Source organism: Anomaloglossus baeobatrachus, chromosome 5 (assembly GCF_048569485.1).
Source record: "Anomaloglossus baeobatrachus isolate aAnoBae1 chromosome 5, aAnoBae1.hap1, whole genome shotgun sequence".
Lineage (NCBI taxonomy): Eukaryota > Metazoa > Chordata > Amphibia > Anura > Aromobatidae > Anomaloglossus > Anomaloglossus baeobatrachus.
The window spans coordinates 315698118-315720969 of NC_134357.1; the positions used below are offsets into that span (position 1 = coordinate 315698118).

General features: G+C 45.5%; 1 protein-coding gene across 2 annotated transcripts in view; it reads right to left on the reverse strand.

The window, feature by feature from the left end:
• The window catches only part of NOTUM (notum, palmitoleoyl-protein carboxylesterase), a 158560-nt gene that overhangs the window by 101280 nt on the left and 34428 nt on the right, over positions 1-22852 (reverse strand). The window lies entirely within an intron of this gene.

The following is a 22852-nucleotide window of genomic DNA, read 5'->3' on the forward strand; positions in this document are numbered from 1 at the left end:
TTTAATGGAGGCAGGTTTTTTGGTGAATAACTGTAAAGTGCGGGGTTAAAATTTCCCCTCAAAACATAGCCTATGACGCTCTCAGGGTCCAGATGTGTGAGTGTGCAACATTTTGTGGCTGTAGCTGCGATGGTGCAGATGCCAATCCCGGACACACACACACACACACACACACATTCAGCTTTATATATTATATATATATATATATATATTATATATATATATATATATATATATATATACAGACAATTTTGTCTTTTCCATGATAAATCATACGTTTATTTATCAAATGAGTTGGAAATAGTAGAAAATATAGTCCAGACATTGACTAGGTTAGAAATAATGATTTTTACTTGAATAATAATTTTCTCCTTCAAACTTTGCTTTCGTCAAAGAATGCTCCCTTTGCAGCAATTCCAGCTTTGCAGACCTTTGGCATTCTAGCTGTTAGTTTGATGAGGTAATCTGAAGATATTTCACCCCATGCTTCCAGAAGCCCCTCCCACAAGTTGGATTGGCTTGATGGGCACTTTTTGCATATCATACGGTCAAGCTGCTCCCACAACAGCTCAATAGGGTTGAGATCTGGTGAGTGGGCCCGCCACTCCATCACAGATAGAATACCAGCTGCCTACTTCTTCCCTAAATAGTGCATGCACAATTTGGAGGTGTGCTTTGGGTCATTGTCCTGTTGTAGGATGAAATTGACTCCAATCAAGCGCTGTCCACAGGGTATGGCATGGCATTGCAAAATGGAGTGATAGCCTTCCTTATTCAAAATCCATTTTACCTTGTACAAATCTCCCACTTAACCAGCACGAAAGCAACCCCAGACCATCACACTACATCTACCATGCTTGACAGATGGCGTCAGGCACTCTTCCATCATCTTTTCAGTTGTTCTGCGTCTCACAAATGTTCTTCTGTGTGATCCAAACACCTCAAACTTCGATTTGTCTGTCCATGACACTTTTTTTCAATCTTTTTCTGTCCATTGTCTGTGTTCTTTTGCCCATATTAATCTTTTCCTTTTTATTAGGCTCTTCACTGTAGACTTTGACAGTGGCATTTTGCATGTACTATTTAATGAAGCTGCCAGTTGAGGACCTGTGAGGCGTTGATTTCTCAAACTAGAGACTCTAATGTGCTTGTCTTGTTGCTCAGTTGTGCAGTGGGGGCCTCCCACTTCTCTGTCTACTCTGGTTAGAGCCTGTTTGTGCTGTCCAATGAAGGGAATAGTACACACCGTTGTAGGAAATCTTGAGTTTCTTGGCAATTTCTTGCATGGAATATCCTTCATTTCTAAGAACAAGAATAGACTGTCGAGTTTCACATGAAAGTTCTCTTTGTCTGGCAATTTTGAGAGTTTAATGGAACCAACAAATGTAATGCTCCAGATTCTAAACTAGCTCAAAGGAAGGTCAGTTTTATAGCTTCTCTAATCAGCAAAGCTGTTTTCAGCTGTACTAAATTACTTTCACAAGGGTTTTCAAGGGATTTCTAAACATCCATTAGCCTTCTAACACAGTTAGCAAACACAATGTACCATTAGAACACTAGAGTGGTGGTTGTTGGAAATGGGCCTCTATACACCTATGTAGATATTGCATTAAAAACCAGACCTTTGAAGCTAGAATAATCATTTACCACAGTAACAATGTATAGAGCAGGGGTCTCAAACACGTGGCCCGCGGGCCGCATGCAGCCCTTCAGGTGGCTTCTTGCGGCCCGCAGGCCCATGGACCTGGTAAAGATGGCGACTGGTGCAGGGGCCGCAGCTGCCAGTTATTTCAGCCTACAGTTTTGTCTTTGCCGCGCACAGTGAAGTTCACGCTGCAGAACGCAATAACAGCCGCCTGCCAATCAGAGGCAAGCACCTGCTGCATATGACCTCAGATGATTGCCTGTGATTGGCCAGTGGCTGTTGTGCAGTGAGAACTGCTCTGCACGCGCCGGACGAAAGTTCAGCGATGACAGCAGCTGTGATCATTACCGGGTCCACGTGCCTGCGTGCCGCTGACAGCAGATGAGAAGAATGTTTTCGTGTGTGTGGGGTTCTGTGTTGCTGGCTGAGGCTGCACTGTGTGTGTGGCATGCCGTGTGTGTGTGTGGTTCTGTTGCTGGCTGAGGCTGCACTGTGTGTGTGTGTGTGTGTGTGTGTGTGTGGTAGCTGAGGCTTCACTGAGTCCACGTGCCTGCATGCCGCTGACAGCAGGTGAGAACAATGTTTTCGTGTGTGTGTGTGTGTGGTAGCAGCTGAGGCTTCACCGAGTCCACGTGCCTGCGTGCCGCTGACAGCAGGTGAGAAGAATGTTTTCGTTGTGTAATGTGTGTGTTTCTGTTGCTGGCTGAGGCTGCACAGAGTGTGTGTGTGTGTGTGTGTGTGTGTTAGCTGAGGCTGCACAGGGTGGGGGGGTGTGTGTTAGCTGAGGCTGCACAGGGTGGGGGGGGGTGTTAGCTGAGGCTGCACAGGGTGGGGGGGTGTGTGTTAGCTGAGGCTGCACAGGGTGGGAGGTGTGTGTGTTAGCTGAGGCTGCACAGGGTGGGGGGGGTGTGAGCTGAGGCTGCACAGGGTGGGGGGGGTGTGAGCTGAGGCTGCACAGGGTGGGGGGGGTGTGTGTGAGAGCTGAGGCTGCACAGGGTGGGGGAGTGTGTGTGTGTGAGCTGAGGCTGCACAGGGTGGGGGTGTGTGAGCTGAGGCTGCACAGGGTGGGGGGTGTGTGAGCTGAGGCTGCACAGGGTGGGGGGGGTGTGAGCTGAGGCTGCACAGGGTGGGGGGTGTGTGTGAGCTGAGGCTGCACAGGGTGAGGGGTGGTGTGAGCTGAGGCTGCACAGGGTGGGGGGGGGTGTGAACTGAGGCTGCACAGGGTGGGGGGGGGGGGGGTGTGAGCTGAGGCTGCACAGGGTGGGGGTTTGTGTGTGTGTGTGAGCTGAGGCTGCACAGGGTGGGGGGGGTGTGTGAGAGCTGAGGCTAGACAGGGTGGGGGGGGGTGTGTGTGTGTGAGCTGAGGCTGCACAGGGTGGGGGGGGTGAGCTGAGGCTGCACAGGGTGGGGGGGGTGTGAGCTGAGGCTGCACAGGGTGGGGGGTGTGAGCTGAGGCTGCACAGGGTGGGGGGGGGGTGAGCTGAGGCTGCACAGGGTGGGGGGGGTGTGAGCTGAGGCTGCACAGGGTGGGGGGTGTGTATTCCTGTGTAATTTAATGCTAGCTTCATTGAAAAAACTGTGCTTTTCTTTCAAAGATAAGGATATATCTAAGTGATCCTAAACTTTTGAACTATAGTGTGTCAGATTACATATATATATATATATATATATATATATATATATATATATATACAGTTAGGTCCAGAAATCTTTGGACAGTGACACAATTTTCGAGAGTTGGGCTCTGCATGCCACCACATTGGATTTGAAATGAAACCTCTACAACAGAATTCAAGTGCAGATTGTAACGTTTAATTTGAAGGTTTGAACAAAAATATCTGATAGAAATTGTAGGAATTGTACACATTTCTTTACAAACACTCCACATTTTAGGAGGTCAAAAGTAATTGGACAAATAAACCAAACCCAAACAAAATATTTTTATTTTCAATATTTTGTTGCGAATCCTTTGGAGGCAATTACTGCCTTAAGTCTGGAACCCATGGACATCACCAAACGCTGGGTTTCCTCCTTCTTAATGCTTTGCCAGGCCTTTTTAGCCGCAGCCTTCAGGTCTTGCTTGTTTGTGGGTCTTTCCGTCTTAAGTCTGGATTTGAGCAAGTGAAATGCATGCTCAATTGGGTTAAGATATGATGATTGACTTGGCCATTGCAGAATGTTCCACTTTTTTTGCACTCATGAACTCCTGGGTAGCTTTGGCTGTATGCTTGGGGTCATTGTCCATCTGTACTATGAAGCGCCGTCCGATCAACTTTGCGGCATTTGGCTGAATCTGGGCTGAAAGTATATCCCGGTACACTTCAGAATTCATCCGGCTACTCTTGTCTGCTGTTATGTCATCAATAAACACAAGTGACCCAGTGCCATAGAAAGCCATGCATGCCCATGCCATCACGTTGCCTCCACCATGTTTTACAGAGGATGTGGTGTGCCTTGGATCATGTGCCGTTCCCTTTCTTCTCCAAACTTTTTTCTTCCCATCATTCTGGTACAGGTTGATCTTTGTCTCATCTGTCCATAGAATACTTTTCCAGAACTGAGCTGGCTTCATGAGGTGTTTTTCAGCAAATTTAACTCTGGCCTGTCTATTTTTGGAATTGATGAATGGTTTGCATCTAGATGTGAACCCTTTGTATTTACTTTCATGGAGTCTTCTCTTTACTGTTGACTTAGAGACAGATACACCTACTTCACTGAGAGTGTTCTGGACTTCAGTTGATGTTGTGAACGGGTTCTTCTTCACCAAAGAAAGTATGCGGCGATCATCCACCACTGTTGTCATCCGTGGACGCCCAGGCCTTTTTGAGTTCCCAAGCTCACCAGTCAATTCCTTTTTTCTCAGAATGTACCCGACTGTCGATTTTGCTACTCCAAACATGTCTGCTATCTCTCTGATGGATTTTTTCTTTTTTTTCAGCCTCAGGATGTTCTGCTTCACCTCAATTGACAGTTCCTTAGACCGCATGTTGTCTGGTCACAGCAATAGCTTCCAAATGCAAAACCACACACCTGTAATCAACCCCAGACCTTTTAACTACTTCATTGATTACAGGTTAACGAGGGAGACGCCTTCAGAGTTAATTGCAGCCCTTAGAGTCCCTTGTCCAATTACTTTTGGTCCCTTGAAAAAGAGGAGGCTATGCATTACAGAGCTATGATTCCTAAACCCTTTCTCCGATTTGGATGTGAAAACTCTCATATTGCAGCTGGGAGTGTGCACTTTCAGCCCATATTATATATATAATTGTATTTCTGAACATGTTTTTGTAAACAGCTAAAATAACAAAACTTGTGTCACTGTCCAAATATTTCTGGACCTAACTGTATATATATATATATATATATATATATATATATATATATATATATATATATACACCAGTGCCTTGCTTATTTTAAACCTTATTAAAAAATAAGTAACTGAAAATTGGGGCGTGCAATATTATTTGTCCCCTTTACTTTCAGTGCAGCAAACTCACTCCAGAAGTTCATTGAGGATCTCTGAATGATCCAATGTTGTCCTAAATGCCTGATGATAAATGTAAGCCTACCGTTTGTAATCAAGTCTCCGTATAAATGCACCTGCTCTGTGATAGTCTCAGTGTTCTGTTTAAAGTGCAGATAGCATCATAAAGATCAAGGAACACAACAGGCAGGTCTGTGATACTGTTGTGGAAAAGTTTAAAGCCGGATTTGGATACTAAAAGATTTCCAAAACTTTAAAACATCCCAAGAAGCACTGTGCAAGTGATCATATTGAAATGGAAGGCGTATCATACCACTGCAAATCTACCAAGACCCGGCCATCCATCTAAACTTTCATCTCAAACAAGGAGAAGGCTGATCAGAGATGCAGCCAAGAGGCCCATGATCATTCTGGATGAACTTCAGAGATCTACAGCTGAGGTGGGAGAGTCTGTTCATAGGACAACAATCAGTCATACACTGCACAAATCTGGCCTTTATAGAGGAGTGGCAAGGAGAAAGCCATTTCTCAAAGATATCCATAAAAAGTGTTGTTTAAAGATTGCCACAAGCCACCTGGGAGACATACCAAACATGTGGAAGAAGGTGCTCTGGTCAGATGAAACCAAAATCAAACTATTTGGGCACAATGCCAAACGATATGTTTGACCTAAAAACAACACAGCTCATCACCCTCAACACAACATCCCCACTGTCAAACATGGTGGTGGCAGCATCATGGTTTGGGCCTGCTTTTATTCAGCAGGGAAGGGGAAGATGGTTAAAATTGATGGGAAGATGGATGGAGCCAAATACAGGACCATTCTTGAAGAAAACCTGTTGGAGTCTGCAAAAGACCTGAGACTGGGACGGAGATTTGTCTTTCAACAAGACAATGATCCCAAGCATAAAGGAAAATCTACAATGGAATGGTTCACAAATAAACGTTATCCAGGGGTTAGAATGGCCAAGTCAAAGTCCAGACCTGAATCAAATCAAGATTCTGTGGAAAGAGCTGAAAACTGCTGTTCACAAACGCTCTCCATCCAACCTCACTCAGCTTGAACTATTTGCAAAGGAAGAATGGGCAAGAATTTCAGTCTTTCGATTTGCAAAACTGATAGAGACATACCCCAAGCGACTTGCAGTTGTAATCACAGCAAAAGGTGGCGCTACAAAGTTTTAACTGAAAGGGGATGAATAATATTGCAGCCCCACTTTTCAGTTATTTAATTTTTAAAAAAGTTGAAAATAAGCAATACATTTTGTTCACCGTCATAATTGTGTCTCACTTGTTGTTGATTCTTCACCATAACATTAAAGTTATTACCTTTATGTTTGAAGCATGAAGCGTGGGAAAAGGTTGAACAATTCATGGGAGCCGAATGCTTTCGCAAGGCACTGTATATATACATTACGGAATTAACTTGGCATTATGACATTTGGACTGTAGATCAGCCTGGAAGTGTGAAATGCACTGCAGCAAAACAGAATGTTATTTCTTTTTTTTTTTTAACTTGTGAAAAGTTTATTCAGAGGGTCATTTATTATTCAACCCCTCAATCCACCAGAATTCTGTTTGGTTCCCCTAAAGTATTAAGAAGTATTTCAGGCACAAAGAACAATGAGCTTCACATGTTTGGATTAATTATCTCTTTTTCCAGCCTTTTCTGACTAATTAAGACCCTCCCCAAACTTGTGAACAGCACTCATACTTGGTCAACATGGGAAAGACAAAGGAGCATTCCAAGGCCATCAGAGACAAGATCGTGGAGGGTCACAAGGCTGGCAAGGGGTACAAAACCCTTTCCAAGGAGTTGGGCCTACCTGTCTCCACTGTTGGGAGCTTCATCTGGAAGTGGAAGGCTTATGGAACTACTGTTAGCCTTCCATGGCCTGGACAGCCTTTGAAAGTTTCCACCTGTGCCGAGGCCAGGCTTGTCCGAAGAGTCAAGGCTAACCCAAGGACAACAAGGAAGGAGCTCCGGGAAGATCTTATGGCAGTGGGGACATTGGTTTCAGTCAATACCATAAGTAACGTACTCCACCGCAATGGTCTCCGTTCCAAACGAGCCCGTAAGGTACCTTTACTTTCAAAGCGTCATGTCAAGGCTCGTCTACAGTTTGCTCATGATCACTTGGAGGACTCTGAGACAGACTGGTTCAAGGTTCTCTGGTCTGATGAGACCAAGATCGAGATCTTTAGTGCCAACCACACACGTGACGTTTGGAGACTGGATGGCACTGCATACGACCCCAAGAATACCATCCCTACAGTCAAGCATGGTGATGGCAGCATCATGCTGTGGGGCTGTTTCTCAGCCAAGGGGCCTGGCCATCTGGTCCGCATCCATGGGAAGATGGATAGCACGGCCTACCTGGAGATTTTGGCCAAGAACCTCCGCTCCTCCATCAAGGATCTTAAGATGGGTCGTCATTTCATCTTCCAACAAGACAACGGCCCAAAGCACACAGCCAAGAAAACCAAGGCCTGGTTCAAGAGGGAAAAAATCAAGGTGTTGCAGTGGCCTAGTCAGTCTCCTGACCTTAACCCAATTGAAAACTTGTGGAAGGAGCTCAAGATTAAAGTCCACATGAGACACCCAAAGAACCTAGATAACTTGGAGAAGATCTGCATGGAGGAGTGTGGGCCAAGATAACTCCAGAGACCTGTGCCGGCCTGATCAGGTCTTATAAAAGACGATTATTAGCTGTAATTGCAAACAAGGGTTATTCCACAAAATATTAAACCTAGGGGTTGAATAATAATTGACCCACACTTTTATGTTGAAAATTTATTAAAATTTAACTGAGCAACATAACTTGTTGGTTTGTAAGATTTATGCATCTGTTAATAAATCCTGCTCTTGTTTGAAGTTTGCAGGCTCTAACTTACTTGCATCTTATCAAACGTGCTAAATCTGCAGGGGGTTGAATACTACTTGTAGGCACTGTACATATATATATATATATATATATATATATATATATATATATACATATATACACACACACACACACACACACACAGACAAGCAAATGGGTAACAATCTTTTGAACTTTTGACTTTCAGGCTCCATATCTCACCATCCACTACATCTTTGAGCATGTGTCTACCTTCTTTTAATAAACAATCATCTTGGCGATCTCATACATTTGACTTTCAACTATATAGCATATGATTAGTTATGCAGATTCTTATCATTGTTACTGTTTGGCTAGTGGTGTCTTTGAACATTTTTTTCCTTCCTATACTACAAATTGCAACTTGTTCTTACATTCCCTAATTGCTCAGTGTTTTACTAAGTTGATTACTATGGTAGGATAAATATCCACACCCTTAAGTTAATACTTTGTGGAAGTACCCTTTGAATTTATAACAGCATTCAGTCTTTTTTTCAGTAGTATATCAGCATGGCAAATCTAGATCTTTTTCCCAGTCTTCCTAGCAGAAGTGCTAAAAAGCTGTCAGATTGCAAAGGCATGTCCTGTGTACAGCCCTCTTCAGGTTTCAGGTCAACCCAGCAATTTTCAATTGGATTCAGGTCTATCCCATTCCAAAAATGTGATCTTGTGGCAAAGTAATTTTGTTTATTGATTTGGAGGTATACTTAGGGACATTGTCTTGCAGAAAGGTGAAATATCTCTTAATATTCAGCTTTTTAGCAGAGGCCTGGAGATGAATGTTTGGAATCAATCACAATTCCCTCCACCTTGTAATTGCCCTGTTCCAACTGCCAAAAAACAACCACAAAACATAATCCTGCCTCCACCATAATTTATTTTGGGTGTGGTGTTCTTTTGATGATGTGCGGTGTTGGCTTTGCGCCAAACATACCTGTTGGAATTGTGGCCAAAAAGTACATCCTTGGTCTCATCGTCATCAGACCATAACATGTTTTCCCACTTGACTTTGGCAGACTTGATATAGGTTTTGGCAAAACATAACTCGGTTTCAATGTTTTTCTTTTTAAGAAAAACCTTCTGTTTTGCCACGTTACCACACAGGATGGACATATGAAAAACACTGGAGATTCTTGTCACATACAGTATATTTCTTGCCAGAAATTCCTGCAGATCCTGTAATGTTGCTGTAACATACAGTATACAAATACTTGCCAGAAATTCCTGCAGCTCCTGTAATGTTGCTGTAAGCCTTTTGGCAGCCTACTAGACCATTTTTCTTCTTGTGTTCCCAATTTATATAGTTTTAGGCAATGTCACTGTTATACCAAATTTAAGCCACTTCTTGATGTCCATCTTTATTGCATTCCATGGTATATCTAATTACCTTGTAATTGTTTTACACCGTTCTTCTGGCTGAAAAATTTTAACAATGAAATCTCTTGGCTGTGTTATCAGCCATTTATGGGCCATGGCTTGCTATAGAATGCAACAAAGAAAATGTCAGGAAAATCCTACAGTACTAGAACGGCAAAACATTATATGGGGTGTGACGTATCAACCGGCTGTATTACAAAGGGCCGGTATGTTTTGCAGAAGCATGGGTGCTCTGCAATGTGAAGTTGGCTGGGACCTGTGGTTCCACAGGATTGCATTACATGCAGAGCCATGGAAGGGTGTGTGATGCTGATTACACACTCCTTACCACCTGTGGGTGTGGCTCCAGGGGTTAAAGCAATCCTGTCTCTGAACCTAGGTGGAGTGTGTCTAGGGCAGTCTAGATAGAGACTAGCTCCAGATGTCCAGTGTGTGAACTGGAAACAAGTGAGAGCAGAGCCGGGAGCTCTGGGTGTATCAGCCTGTGTGGAGGCTGAACACAAGGCTCTGATATTGAGTCTGAGGTGAGTGCAGCCAAGCCAGGCCAGGGCTGTAGGGCCGCATCTCTCCAGGAGGAGAGACAGACAGGGGTCTGCAGAGGGCCCTGGTGCTGGAAGGAACCTTGGCTAGAGTTGTACGCTGGCAGGAGCCAGAGAGAGGGGAAGTTGCTAAAACTTCCATAATGGACTTATTGTTTATGTTTGAGGGCAGTTTATGCTGAGTGTTTTTAAATAAACTGCCGGAATTTCTATGAGAGACTGTGTACGTGTGTTGCTGAAGCTACCTCACACCGCTGCAAGCGAGTGGAACCCCCACGTTGCAGGGCGCAACGTTACATATGGAGCAGAATGCGGGCATGCGGTCTGGTTGCTAGGGGCAACGCAGCCTGGTTGCTGAGAGTAACGGTCTAGGACGTATTCCTCTGGATACAAGTGGTTTGCGGTGGATCGGCGGGTCCACGAAAATTTTTGTCTGCGCACTCAAGCAGCTGGCGGTGGATCGGCGGGTCCACGAACAGTGACAGTGCTCTCAAGCACCTCGCGGTGAATCAGTGAGTCTGCAGGGTTCTGTGCTGCAGTGGCGAGAGACCAGTGACTGGAGGTTCCAGGCCAGCCGGAATTGCGAGGCCCTGCTTGGTGAGCAGTGATACACCACAGGCTGGAGATCCTGGTTGTACGGGCGGTACAACCCGGAAAGGTTAGTGGTTCTCTAACCCCCCCCCCTGTCTTTGACCACCGGGTATTACCCATTGGAGCGCCCCTCCTGTTTCTCTTCTCGTTGCAGCATGGAGGGGCTCCGGAACCAGCTGCTGCAGAGCCGGCAGCACCAACAGCATGTGCCAGGAGGTCCAGTGACAGCAGTGGGGGCTGAATGCCAAAAAGAGGGAATGGTCCCTGCGGACGTTGTGGAGGAGCTGTACCAGTTCCTGGTCCGGGGACAGCAGGAGCTGTCAGTGTATGGCGATGTCGCAGCCATGGACCAGTTTGAGTGTTCCCTTCGGGGCCCAGTATGGACACTAGGTGCCCAGGGAAATAAGGGCGAACAGTGTGAACTGGGGGCTAAGGACATTGCATGGAATCCCCAAAAGGGGGAGGAGTCCCAAAAAGGGGTGGTTGCCCAAAAGGGGGCAGAGCCTCAAAAAGCGGTGGTGACCCACCAGGGGGTGGAGCATTCACAAGCCGAACAGGTGGACTATAGCATGGGGCAATGGGATTCGCCTTACCTATGTCCTACCTGCGGTATAGGCTATCCATCCGATGTGAGGCCCAGAAGTGCTCCGTGGACTTGAATCAGATAAGTGTGTCTGGTCTGTTAGACCCAGGTAGCCAGTTGACCTTAGTGAGACCCATGTCCGATCTCCATTTTATGGTGGGTAGGACAATAGAAGGACGTTGTGTGTATGGGACCACTAAAGAATATCCTCTGGCCAGGGTGCTGATTTGGACGGCCAGAGGTATGGGGCGCCCTGATGTGGGTGTAGCTCCAGATCTGCTATATCCGGTTGTCATAGGACAGGACTGTGAGTTCTTTCGGGACTTATGGAAGACAGAGGCTGGGACTGATTGCACAGGAATAAGTCGGCTCCCGTCTACAGAAGCCTCTTTTCCGCAAGAGGTTATACAGGTTCCCGGTGGGACATTGAGGTACACTGAGGAGGAGGTACCTCCACGTAAAGGACAGTCCTAAGTTAGGGGTGACCAAAGATAAGGGGGGACATGCCCAACTTAGTGACATGACCGTTAAAGTAACAAGCGGTAGTGTGACCGTTGAAAACGGGAGAACTCCAGACAAGGGGTCTGACACCTGGTTAAGTGGGGATGTGGTAGTCCAGAACACCAGGGGGAGTGACGATGACTCCCGAATAGACACTGACGTTACTAAAGTGACAAATGAGTACAGTGACAGACTGATGAGCAAAGAGGGGAAATTCTCCTCCAGTCGCCGAAGGCGCAACAGGCACAGAGAGGCGAAGCAAGCTACAACCTCAGAAAATATGGACCAGGTAGAGTAGGACAGCAAAATCATGCAAAAGAAAGTTGTGTCTGTGCTGGAACTGACACATTGTAATGACAGCGAATTCAGCCCCAAATCTCTAAAAAGAACAGAGTGCCATGTTGAAGGGTGTGACACCCAGGCTGAGGGTGACACAGCAGAGACCCCAGAGGAAGTCGAAGGTAATTCAGTGAAAACCCAAGAAACAGCTGGCGCTGAAGTGAAGAGAGCCTCTGAGGAGGTGAAGTCTGGACCAGAGGTCTCATCCAGGACTGAGAGCCTGCCTGACCTGCTTGGTAACACCAAGATGGAGGATATAGAGAAGGTCGTGGGTAAGAAGAGTAAGAAACCCAAAGGCTCTGAAGCTGAGACCCAAGAGAGGGGTGACTATGACAAAGTTGCACCCCATGGAAAGGCCGGAGGTGTAGAGGTGGAAGAAGCCTCGGAAATAGTGTGTCATAGACCCGAGAGGTCTGCAAGTGAAGACTCAGTCAAGAGGATGAGAAAAGACCATCTGCAACAAGAGATACTTCTTAGGCAGGCTACTGAGAGTCGAGTAAGGGAGCTGGAGAAAGAAGTGGCTGAGCTCCGAAGTCACTTGGCAGAGTACCAGTCCAGGTCCCAGGTAGCTTTGGAACAGATGGAGCAGCGAGTGTCGATCCTGACCAAACTTGTTGAAGCAGGGGAGGCCCAAAAATAGCTGACTCTGGAAGCGAAATTGGACAAGCATGTGGAAGCGGCAGGGATGAATGAGACTTCTGTAGTCAAGTGCATGATGGATATACCTGAGGACTTAAGAGAAGCGTGTGCCATCGAGTGCATGCATGACGACTTTAAGAGAGCTGTGGAAGCGTGTGAGGTCTACTGTACCCCAAAGGCTGAACAGTTAGTGATATTGTCCACCATTGAAACTACTGGGCAGCGGGTGGCTATTCTAAAGGACATGAACTTCAGATGTGTTTGTATGAAGTGGCAGGTCCAACTGAAAAATGAGGAAGCCACTAGACAGCTAGAGTATAAAAGGAAAGCGCAGAGTCTGGCGGAAGATATCGTCCAAGTACCCTGGGCTCTGGTGGGGAGAGTCATTGGAAGAACCGGACGAGTCATGCAAGACATGGTGAATAAGTCGGGATTGGCGAGATTAAGAATCCCTGCTGCTAATGAGAGCAAGGTACCCAGGGAATCTGGTATGGTTCCGTTCGTCTGTGTTGGGACTGTAGAGAGTCTTGGAAACATTCGAAGCCTTCTTGGATATCGGGTAAACCATGTAAGTGACATGGAGCGGTTGAGGCAAGAAAACCTGAAAATTGAGGAGCAGCTTCGCCAACTGTGTGGGGGACAGCAGCCGTCTTCTCCCCGTTGTTCAGAGGAAAGAAGTGGAAGATGGCGTGTCGGTCCAGTAGTTAAAACACACGATAAAAGAAATCGCCGACAGAGAAGTACCCTGCGATGTACTGTAGATAGTGGCCGCTATGAGCTTAGAGTTCCCGACAGTAGCCCTGGGGGTACACGAGTAAGCCTAGGTTCGGACAAGACTGTAGGTTTGACTGAGAACGTGTCTCTCAACTACTGTGACCCTGGGAGGGGGTCGGGGAGAGAACGGTCCGGAAAGGGGACGTCCTTTAACCCTAGGTTGACACGATAGGGTTTGGTGACAGTGTCGGGCGATGTCTCAGGGACTTATGCTCTTGGGCACCTTGGACGGCCCTCTCGACTGGTGGGGCATGGCGGCGGGGATACCCTGTCTCGGGGTCCCAGGTCGTTGGCAAGTGTTCTCCCCTACGGGTTTGAACAGAGGGGGAGGGTATGTGACGTATCAACCGGCTGTATTACAAAGGGCCGGTATGTTTTGCAGAAGCATGGGTGCTCTGCAATGTGAAGTTGGCTGGGACCTGTGGTTCCACAGGATTGCATTACATGCAGAGCCATGGAAGGGTGTGTGATGCTGATTACACACTCCTTACCACCTGTGGGTGTGGCTCCAGGGGTTAAAGCAATCCTGTCTCTGAACCTAGGTGGAGTGTGTCTAGGGCAGTCTAGATAGAGACTAGCTCCAGACGTCCAGTGTGTGGACTGGAAACAAGTGAGAGCAGAGCCGGGAGCTCTGGGTGTATCAGCCTGTGTGGAGGCTGAACACAAGGCTCTGATATTGAGTCTGAGGTGAGTGCAGCCAAGACAGGCCAGGGCTGTAGGGCCGAATCTCTCCAGGAGGAGAGACAGACAGGGGTCTGCAGAGGGCCCTGGTGCTGGAAGGAACCTTGGCTAGAGTTGTACGCTGGCAGGAGCCAGAGAGAGGGGAAGTTGCTAAAACTTCCATAATGGACTTATTGTTTATGTTTGAGGGCAGTTTATGCTGAGTGTTTTTAAATAAACTGCCGGAATTTCTATGAGAGACTGTGTACGTGTGTTGCTGAAGCTACCTCACACCGCTGCAAGCGAGTGGAACCCCCACGTTGCAGGGCGCAACGTTACAGGGGTTAATCGGAATCACTTTAAATGATTGCCACTCTGTACTGACTACAATTTAACGAGTTTAAATGAGACTGGCTAATTCTGAATGCAACCACATCCCCAATTTTAAAATGTTGTTCACATTTATGCTACCACATTATTTTAGATTTTCTTATTATTCGTAAACCCACTTAAAATTATTTCAGTATGTTTCTCAATGGATTTATACAAATTATGGGTGTCATTAAAGGTATCAAAACTGTTAAAATTTTTCTTCTTGGTATTATTTTTTTACATTACAAAATCTGCCATTTTAACAGGGGTGTGCAGAAAAATTCTACAAAGTAACAATTCTTTCAAAAATAGAAGTGACAATAGTATATTTATATCAATTAAAATGCAAAGAGAATGAATAAGTGAGAGATTAAAAGCAATATTTGATGTGATCATTAGAGATGAGCGATGTTAGAGGTTCGAGGTTCGCCAATTTCATGTTCGAGTGATTTTGGGGGGTGTTCGAGTCGTTCGACGAACTCGAATGATTTGCTAAAAGTTCGGCAGTTCGAGTTACGTTCGAGAACGGTTCAATCACCAAAAACGTGGCTCTTCACAGCTACGTGTGCAGGGAGCCATTGCTCGCAGCCTGCGGTAAGCTGGTAACCAGGGTAAATATCGGGTATCCAAGCAAAGCACTTTAATTAGTAACCTGATGTGTACCCTGGCTACGTGTGCAAAAATCCCCAAAAGCCACACAGAAGCACTTCCGCGTGACTTCCGTCGGATGCCGCTACAGTCTGTGTCCCGCTCCAGCCCCGCAGCTGCCCGCTCAGCACTGTCCGTTGCTGCCCGCACTGTACGGTGTCCGCAGCTGCCCACACTGCAGTGTCAGCATATGCACGCACTGTAGTGTGTCCGCAGCTGCCCGCTCAGCAGTGTCCGCAGCTGCCCGCACTGTAATGTGTCTGCAGCTGCCCACACTGCAGTGTCAGCAGCCGCGGGGATGACAAGCGCTGCCGTCAGGAGATTAGTAAAGTTCCTTACCTGCGGTGATGAAGTCCTGCTCTCCTGACGTCAGCGCTGTCACTGTTTTCCATGGCTGCCGCTGGTCACATCTCCTCTCGCTGCCGACCCGAGTCTGTAACTAGCGGTGACGTCACAGGCTCCCGCGAGACTTGGTTTGTGAAGGCGGCGGTTATTGAACTCAGTGACAGCGTTTATGTCAGGAGTGCAGCGATCACCGCAGGTAATGTACCTTGCTAACCTCATGACAGCAGCGCTCATCATGCCCTGCAGTGACAGTGCTGACGTCAGGAATGCAGGAGATCGTCACAGCAGGTAATGATCTCATCTAACCTCCTGACAGCAGCACTGGTCATGCCCTGCAGTGACCTGGGCTGGCCCATTGATGTTAGCTCAGGTCACTGCATTGCTCTCCCAGCCAATATGGAACATTCTGTTCTTCATTGACTGGGACATTGACTATGGTAAGGATCGTCGTGGGACCCCCTTGGATTACACTAGACCTGGATTTGTTTTTCTTTCTAATAAATTGGTGAAAGAGGGAATGTGTTGAGGAGTGTTTTTTCAAATTAAAATATGTTTGTGGTATTATTCATAGTCCATAGTTTTTAAGGTTGAAGGGAGACTCTAAGTCCATATAGTTCAACCCGTAGCCTAACATGTTGATCCAGAGGAAGGCAAAAAACCCCAATGTGTCAAACAAGCTCCAATGGGGAAAAAAATTCCTTCCTGACTCCACACACGGCAATCAGACCAGTTCCCTGGATCAACACCCCGTCACAAAATCTAATATACACAACCGGTAATATTAAATGTTTCAAGAAAGGCATCCAGGCTCTGCTTAAATGTTAGTAGTGAATCACTCATTACAACATCATGCGGCAGAGAGTTCCATAGTCTCACTGCTTGTACAGTAAAGAATCCTCGTCTGTGATTATGATTAGAGATGAGCGAACCGGTCCCGGTTCGGCTCGAGGCCGGTTCGCCGAACGGGGGTCCCGTTCGAGTTCGGTTCGTCGAACGTTCGACGAACCGAACTCGAACGTATAGGCTAGAATGGGAGGCAATCACAAACACATAAAAATGCATTATAAATGTACACAAACAGTTAATAAACATTGCCATAACACTTACCGGTCCTCGCGATCCCTTCTGCACTCTGTCTCCTGCCGCTATTCCATCCGATGATCGCTGAATCCTCCCGGTGACCTGCACTGCCAGCAGAGAAGCAGGACCTATCGTGACGTCAAAATAGCCATGTGACCAGTCACGTGGCTATTATCTCATTGGCTACAGACTGGTCACATGACTATGACACGTCATGTAGGACCTGCGAGTGCATCTCTCCGGTACACGGTGCACATATGTGTATCGCCGTGTACCGGCGACATGCTCTAGCACACGGTCGACTCCCCGTTCCGTTAGGGACCGGCTGACACAGCCGGTCATTAACGGAGATCACCGTTGCCATAGCAACGCAGTTAGCGGTGACGTCACCGCTAACCGCGGCTCCGGGAGCACCGTTGCTATGGTAACGCGTCTGTCAGCGTTACCGCTAGCAGCCAGCAGTGATCACTCACGGAGTGAAGGCTGCACGCTGCTTCCCGATTGTAGTGAGCATTGTAGTTAGGATGGAGGTTCCCCAGCCCCAAGTGATGCCCCTCACTACAATCGTCACTACTACTACACTAGAAAGAAAGAAGACAGAAGAGCAGGATCGTGGAGGGCTGACAGGGGTAATAAAGATGGAGTCTCTAATGTGTCTGTGTATTTATTTCTATTAAAGTATTTTTTCTCTGTGTGGTGTCTTTTTTTAACCCTTTATTGGAGATTCTTAATGGCCGGGTCAAACGTGCCTGACATTAAGAATCTCTGGCTTAATACTGGCTGGTAAAACAAAGCCAGTATTAACTCATGATTACCCAACAAGCCACCCGGCTCCAGGGCTGTTGGAAGAGTTGGATACAGCGCCAGATGATGGCGCTTCTATGAGAGCGCCATTTTCTGGGACGGCTGCGGACTGAAATCCGCAGCAGAGGCGCCCACAAACCTCGGGCTAACCTGTGCTGCGGATTCCAATCCCCAGCTGCCTAGTTGTACCCGGCTGGACACAAAAATAGGGCGAAGCCCACGTCATTTGTTTTTTAATTATTTCATGAAATAAGTGAAATAATTAAAAAAAACGGGCTTCCCTATATTTTTGGTTCCCAGCCGGGTACAAATAGGCAACTGGGGGTTGGAGGCAGCCCGTGGCTGCCAGCTGTACCTGGCTAGCATACAAAAATATGGCGAAGCCCACGTCATTTTTTTGGTGGGCAAAAAACTTCTGCATACAGTCCTGGATGGAGTATGCTGAGCCTTGTAGTTCTGCAGCTGCTGTCTGCTCTTCTCCATACAGACAGACAGCAGCTGCAGAACTACAAGGCTCAGCATACTCCATCCAGGACTGTATGCAGAAGTTTTTTGCCCCCTGAAAAAATTATGTGGCTTCGCCATATTTTTGTATGCTAGCCAGGTACAGCAGGCAGGTACGGCTGCCCCCAACCCCCAGTTGCCTATTTGTACCCGGCTGGGAACCAAAAATAAAGGGAAGCCCTTTTTTTATTATTTCATGAATTTCATGAAATAATTAGAAAACAAATGACGTAGGCTTTGCCCCATTTTTGTGTCCAGCCAGGTACAACTAGGCAGCTGGGATTGGAATCCGCACCACCGGTTGGCCTGAGCTTTCTGGGCCCCACTGCTGCGAATTGCAGTCTGCAGCCACCTCAGAAAATGGCATTTTCATAGAAGCGCCATCTTCTGGCGCTGTATCCAACTCTTCCAGCACCTGCCTGCTATACCTGGCTAGCATACAAAAATATGGCGAAGCTCACGTCCTTTTTTTGTAGCTTTTTGGCAAAAAAAAAAAAATGCTTCCCTGGATTTTCCATTGCCAGTGAAGGTAACACCAAGCAGTGGGGGTTAGCAGCCAGTAGCTGCTTGGATTACCCTTAGCTAGCAATACAAAAAATGCAGTGGGAGCTAACATATATTTTTTTTAATTATTTATTTAAATAACTAAAAATAAAATGGGCTTCCCTGTATTTTGATTGCTGGACATCACAGTGCTGTAAAAATAAATCTTTAAAAAAATGACGTAGCGCTCCGCGGTATTTTTGATTCTCAGCGCAGATAAAGCAGACAGCTATGGGTTGCCACCCCCATCTGCCTGCCGTTACCTTGGTTGGCAATCAAAATACAGGGAAGCCCATTAATTTTTTCTATTTAAAAAATAGTTAAAAAAAAAAAATTACGTTGGGTCCCCCCATTTTTGATAGCCAGCTAGGGTAAAGCAGACGGCTGTAGCCTGAAAACCACAGCTGGCAGCTTTACCGTGGTTGGGGATCCAATGTGGAGGTCCCCTCAGGCTCTTTTTTATAATTATTTTATAAATATTAATAATTACACAATAAAAGTAGGGGACCCCCCAAATTGGATCACCAGCCAAGGTAAAGCGGACAGCTGTGGTCTGGTATTCTCAGGGTGGGAAGGTCCATAGTTATTGGGCCTTCACAGCCTAAAAATAGCAGGCCGCAGGCACCCCAGACGTGGGCATCCACTAGATGCGCCAATCCTGGCGCTTCACCCCAGCTCATCCCGTGCCCTGGTGCAGTGGCAAACGGGGTAATAAATCGGGTTGATACTAGCTGTAAAGTCACCTGAGATCAAGCCCAGCAGTTTGTGATGTCATGGCGTCTATTAGATACCCAACATCATAAACTGTCAGTACTAACAAAAACAAAAAATCGACAAAAGAAATTTATTTGAAAAAACAGTCCCAAAAACATTTCCTCTTTCACCAATTTATTGTAAGAAAAAAAATAAAGGGGTCCCACGACGACTCTGGACCGTCTAGAATATGGGGGGGAGACACTCAGGGAACGTATCCCCCATTTTCTAGGAGTGCGGACCCTTCATGTGAGGAGTGTGGGTGCAATGAATCTGCACTCACTCTCCCCGGGTCCACAGCAGCAGAGTCCATGTCGTAATGGTTGCTACCAAAGCTGCAATGCCCTGCTCATGAGGTAAGGGCATGCCTAATCAGGAGAACTACTGTAGAGGAAGCTCTGCTCACTGGTATATAGGTGCTCAGAGGTAATAATAGATAAAATTAGTGAGTAACCTCGGCACTCTATATCTCCCAGACTAAGTCAGTAAGTCACAACGGATAGTAATGCAAAATCACTCTTTATTGGTCCGTATTAAGAAAATTTTTTTTTCATAAGCATATATGTTTTTGTCCAAAACAAGTTACAAATGACGTTTCGGCCTGAGCCTTCGTCAGATTGGACTTATCTGCATGTAATCATGAAAAATGACAATAATCAGTATCACATAAGAGTGAGAGAACAATAACATAAACTCGAACAATGTAGAGGTACAATTGGGATGCAGCAAAAAAATTGCAACACAGCAAGAAATGAAACACATGATACAAATGTCATAATACAGTACAAGGACAATATAGTAATGACAAATATGGGGTCAGAGTAGGCTTAGACAGCTCTGGTACGAAAGAGATGTCAATCATAAAGTAACATGTGCAGTAGGTGTAGAGCTACAGTATGCATGGCAGAGCTAATGGGTAGACCGACCATAGAAAAAGTAGAGAAAAAGTGGAGAAAAAGTGGAGAATAAGTGGAACATAAGAGGAGAAAAAGTGGAGAAAAAGTGGAGAAAAAAGTGGAGAAAAAGTGGAGAAAAAGTGGAGAAAAAGTGGAGAAAAAGAGGAGAAAAAGTGGAGAAAAAAGTGGAGAAAAAGTGGAGCATAAGAGGAGAAAAAGTGGAGAAAAAGTGGAGAAAAAGTGGAGAAAAAGTGGAGCATAAGAGGAGAAAAAGTGGAGAAAAAGTGGAGAAAAAGTGGAGCATAAGAGGAGAAAAAGTGGAGAAAAAGTGGAGAAAAAGTGGAGCATAAGAGGAGAAAAAGTGGAGAAAAAGTGGAGAAAAAGTGGAGCATAAGAGGAGAAAAAGTGGAGAAAAAGTGGAGAAAAAGTGGAGAAAAAGTGGAGCATAAGAGGAGAAAAAGTGGAGAAAAAGTGGAGAAAAAAGTGGAGAAAAAGTGGAGAAAAAGTGGAGAAAAAGTGGAGATTAAGAGGAGAAAAAGTGGAGAAAAAGTGGAGAAAAAGTGGAGCATAAGAGGAGAAAAAGTGGAGAAAAAAGTGGAGAAAACGTGGAGAAAACGTGGAGAAAAAGTGGAGAAAAAGTGGAGAAAAAGTGGAGCATAAGAGGAGAAAAAGTGGAGAAAAAGTGGAGAAAAAAGTGGAGAAAAAGTGGAGAAAAAGTGGAGAAAAAGTGGAGAAAAAGTGGAGAAAAAGTGGAGATTAAGAGGAGAAAAAGTGGAGAAAAAGTGGAGAAAAAGTGGAGCATAAGAGGAGAAAAAGTGGAGAAAAAAGTGGAGAAAACGTGGAGAAAACGTGGAGAAAAAGTGGAGAAAAAGTGGAGAAAAAGTGGAGAAAAAGTGGAGCATAAGAGGAGAAAAAGTGGAGAAAAAAGTGGAGAAAACGTGGAGAAAAAGTGGAGAAAAAGTGGAGAAAAAGTGGAGCATAAGAGGAGAAAAAGTGGAGATTAAGAGGAGAAAAAGTGGAGAAAAAGTGGAGAAAAAGTGGAGAAAAAGTGGAGCATAAGAGGAGAAAAAGTGGAGAAAAAAGTGGAGAAAAAAGTGGAGAAAAAGTGGAGATTAAGAGGAGAAAAAGTGGAGCATAAGAGGAGAAAAAGTGGAGAAAAAAGTGGAGAAAAAAGTGGAGAAAAAGTGGAGAAAGTGGAGAAAAAGTGGAGAAAAAGTGGAGAAAAAGTGGAGATTAAGAGGAGAAAAAGTGGAGAAAAAGTGGAGAAAAAGTGGAGCATAAGAGGAGAAAAAGTGGAGAAAAAAGTGGAGAAAACGTGGAGAAAACGTGGAGAAAAAGTGGAGAAAAAGTGGAGAAAAAGTGGAGCATAAGAGGAGAAAAAGTGGAGAAAAAGTGGAGAAAAAAGTGGAGAAAAAGTGGAGAAAAAGTGGAGAAAAAGTGGAGAAAAAGTGGAGATTAAGAGGAGAAAAAGTGGAGAAAAAGTGGAGAAAAAGTGGAGCATAAGAGGAGAAACAGTGGAGAAAAAAGTGGAGAAAACGTGGAGAAAACGTGGAGAAAAAGTGGAGAAAAAGTGGAGAAAAAGTGGAGAAAAAGTGGAGCATAAGAGGAGAAAAAGTGGAGAAAAAAGTGGAGAAAACGTGGAGAAAAAGTGGAGAAAAAGTGGAGAAAAAGTGGAGCATAAGAGGAGAAAAAGTGGAGATTAAGAGGAGAAAAAGTGGAGAAAAAGTGGAGAAAAAGTGGAGAAAAAGTGGAGCATAAGAGGAGAAAAAGTGGAGAAAAAAGTGGAGAAAAAGTGGAGAAAAAGTGGAGAAAAAGTGGAGATTAAGAGGAGAAAAAGTGGAGCATAAGAGGAGAAAAAGTGGAGAAAAAAGTGGAGAAAAAGTGGAGAAAGTGGAGAAAAAATAGGAGAAAAAGTGGAGAAAAAGTGGAGAAAAAGTGGAGAATAAGAGGAGAAAAAGTGGAGAAAAAGTGGAGAAAAAGTGGAGCATAAGAGGAGAAAAAGTGGAGAAAAAGTGGAGAAAAAGTGGAGAAAAAGTGGAGAAAAAGTGGAGAAAAAGTGGAGCATAAGAGGAGAAAAAGTGGAGAAAAAAGTGGAGAAAAAGTGGAGAAAAAGTGGAGAAAAAGTGGAGAAAAAGTGGAGATTAAGAGGAGAAAAAGTGGAGCATAAGAGGAGAAAAAGTGGAGAAAAAAGTGGAGAAAAAGTGGAGAAAGTGGAGAAAAAAATGGAGAAAAAGTGGAGAAAAAGTGGAGAAAAAGTGGAGAATAAGAGGAGAAAAAGTGGAGAAAAAGTGGAGAAAAAGTGGAGAATAAGAGGAGAAAAAGTGGAGAATAAGTGGAGAAAAAAATGGAGAAAAAGTGGAGAAAAAGTGGAGAGAAAGTGGAGAAAAAAATGGAGAAAAAGTGGAACACCCTTTGGTACCTTTCATGTGGCACTAAGGGGTGCTTAGCTTTGTATTTAGCCAAAAAAATGAAAAAAAAATGACATAGGGTTCCCCCTAGTTTTGTAGCCAGCTAGGGTAAAGCAGACGGCTGCAGCCTGCAGACCACAGCTGGCAACCTCACCTTGGCTGGTAATCCAAAACTGAGGGCACCCCACGCTGTTATTTTAAATTAAATAAATAATTTAAAAAAAAAACACGTAGGGGTCCCCCAAAATTGGATCACCAGCCAAGGTAAAGCAGACAGCTGGGGCCTGATATTCTCAGACTAGGGAGGTCCATGGTTATTGGAATCTCCCCAGCCTAAAAATAGCAGGCCGCAGCCGCCCCAGAAGTGGCGCATCCATTAGATGCGCCAATCCTGGTGCTTCGCCCCAGCTCATCCCGCGCCCTGGTGCGGTGGCAAACGGGGTAATATTTGGGGTTAATAC